The 3,091-nt window shown below is 40.2% G+C and overlaps 1 non-coding gene across 1 annotated transcript; it reads right to left on the bottom strand.

The window, feature by feature from the left end:
• Positions 1–901: 901 nt before the first annotated feature.
• Positions 902–1,008, bottom strand: LOC112472870. The gene has a single exon (XR_003043795.1). It is a non-coding gene; the product is annotated as a U6 spliceosomal RNA (small nuclear RNA).
• Positions 1,009–3,091: the final 2,083 nt, after the last annotated feature.

Consider the following 3,091-nt stretch of genomic DNA (forward strand, 5'->3'; position numbering starts at 1 on the left):
AGATCAACAGTGGAGTGCCTCCAGGCAGACAGGATCCTAGCCAGCCTAAGCACTGACTTCCTTGCCCCAACTTGACAAGAGCCGGGAGAGTTGCTGGCTATAGGAGACACCATGTAGATTGGGATGATAGACCTCTCAGGTGGTTAAGGTGTGGGGATGGTTGAGGACCAGATAGGTGCCTTCATCCATCTCCAACACCTTGACACTGCATTAGGACCATAGTACAACTCAAGAAAGGGGACCCAGGGATGATGATTTTCATTCATTCATTCATTCATTCATTCATTCAGGCAGGCAGCCCAGCAGGATAGGAGCTAGGCAGGGTCAGAATTGAATTTAATTAAAAATTTTTAATATATTTTTGAGCACACGCACCCACGCATTTGCTACGTTTCCTTAATAGCCGCCTTACATATTATTTTTAAATCATCTCTTTCATCCTGCGCTGCCAATGTTTCCCTAATTAGGTTTTCTAGATAACTGCGATTTACTCATTCAGGCATCACAACTTTTTCTCTAGATCACTTTGGGTGGAAGTCTTTTTATACTATCTTCTCTGCTTTTACATGCAGAAGACACAGACTACCACCTCATCTCTTGATGACACTGGGTCATCATTGTGAATATCCAGTGCAATGCCAGGCAAGAAGTACAGTGGTGCCCACATTTTGGCTCCTCCACACTGCTTGGCCTTAAGAAAATACCGATATCTTTCTATAGTCATCCTGGCACTTCCCTTGCTCTCATCAGTTGTTATTATTCTTGCTATGTTTATATTTGCTTTCATCCTCTTTTATAAAATCATAATAGTAGTTTATTTTTTGCATTTTTTTCAATTACAGTTGGCATTCGATATTATATTAGTTTCAGGTACAAAGTGATTCACCCAATAAGTCTAGTAAGAAATATGGAACACTTTATGAATTTGCATGCCATCATTGTGCAGGAACGATGCTAGTCTTCTCCATATTGTTCCGATTTTAGTACATGTGCTGCTGAAGTGAGCACATCTGCTTTCTTCCTGTTAACTTCTCCCACTGATTTCTGTTTAAATTGTAACATGTAACTGACTGAAAATCCAGATGAATAAGTATGTCAGAACTGAGTGCATGCTGATCTTGGGCTGTACTGAGCTCTCAGGGCTGGTGCCCACTCCTTCCCACCCCAAAGCTTCAGGAATCAAGTAAAAATCCCTGCAGCTGGCTGAGTGAGTATTCCATGGTTCAAGACATTCCTTCAGGCCTCTCTTATGTGCTTCCTGTGTTGAACTTCTCATGCATGGAATTCTTCGGAGCTAGAACTTGCCTTCCCATTTGTCTTCCCCTTTTGTGGAAACTCCATGGGACACTGCTACTCTTTTGCTTTTACCTCATGCTCCACAACCCAACAACCCAGCCTGTCCCAGGCTCCCAGGGTGCTGCTGACCAGCCCTCTAGCTTGCCCTTCTCTTCAGAGAGGAAGATCAGACACTGCATATGAAATGATGAGAGAAAGGCTGTGAGTGAGGAGGCCCTAAGGATTTTTCTGAATAAAGTTTCTAGACTTCAATGCACATATTGTGCCAAAGTCTATGCATTATAGTCTGGAAACTTTATTCAGAAAAGTCCTCAGAAACATTCTGATCTTCAGTGTGTTTGAGATAGTTAATATCACCTTGTAAGTGATTTTCAAGGAGTAATCTGACACAGAATTTTATGATTTGCTAAATTCAGATATGGCAAAGGGTCAGTACAGTACAGAAGATATAGCATGATGTAGTGGAAAGAGTACATGAAGCAGGGGGATCTGAGTTCAAGTTTTAGCTCAGCCATATGCAGGTCATGTGACCTTGGCAAGTGCTCTAATCTGTAAAATAGGGGTAACATACATACCCTGCAGTGCAGAGAGAATTATATGAGCTCATACATGTTAAAACACCTCGAACAGATGCTAGCCTTAGCCCATACTAGGTACTAAGAAATTGTAAGACACCTTAACATTTTTATTAAACCTTAGAATGAGAAGTAACTAAAAGCAAAGAAACTTTGGGTAAACATCCAATTCAACCCCTTAAGTTCACATAGAAGAAAACCGAAGTCCAAAGAAGGGGAAATTATATTCACAGAGTCACACCATTTAACTGCAGAGGTAGAACCAGAAGCCATATTTCTGGAAATAGGAAGCCAATACTTTTTCATTTTGAAATATTTCCGATGTTTTGAGTTTCTATACTTGACAATTGTTAGACAACTTTCCGTTTTTACTTTCTACCTGCTGGACCCAATTTTGCCTCCTGGAGCAACACAAAACAAGACGACTTCCTCTTTGACAAAACAGCCTTTCACATATTTCAAGGTTGCTTTCATGTTCACCCACCAATTTCCAGGATACCCATCTCCAATGCTGTCAATTCATCCTTTCCATGACAAGCTTTCCAGAACTCTCACCATCCTGGTCATTTGTCTCTGACTAGGCTCCCATTCATCAATGTCCGTCCTAAAAGGTGACACAACAGAGTGCAATGTTACAGCTATATGGTAGAACAATTATTTTCCTTGATCTATAATCTCTGTTTTCATTACAGTAGCCAAGGACTGCATTTCTTTCTTTATCAGCCACATCATTGTGTTAGCCCAGGTATTTCACATATATTGTTGTCAAGCCATGAGTCCCTGCATTACTTTCCTAGGGCTGGCATGACAAATTACTACAGACTTCATGACTTAAAACAACAGAAATTTATTCTCTCATAGTTCTGGAGGCTAGAAGTCTAAAATCAAGGTGTCAACAGAACCACACTCACTCCAAAGCTCTATAAGAATTCTTCCTTGGTTCGTGGCTACATCACTTCAATCTCTGCCTCCATCTTCACATTGCCTTCTCTTCTCTGTGTGTCTCTCTTATAAAAATGCTTGTCATTGCAATGAAACATAATAAAGACATAAATCCACACCTGTATGGTCATTTAATCTATGACAAAGGAGGCAAAAATATACAATGGGGTAAAGACAGTCTCTTCAAGAAATGATGTTAGGAAAACTGAACAGATTACATGCAAAAAAATTGAAACTAGACCACCTTCTTACACCATATACAAGAATAAAATCAATAT

The sequence above is a fragment of the Pteropus alecto genome, unplaced genomic scaffold (genome assembly GCF_000325575.1).
Source record: "Pteropus alecto unplaced genomic scaffold, ASM32557v1 scaffold139, whole genome shotgun sequence".
NCBI lineage: Eukaryota > Metazoa > Chordata > Mammalia > Chiroptera > Pteropodidae > Pteropus > Pteropus alecto.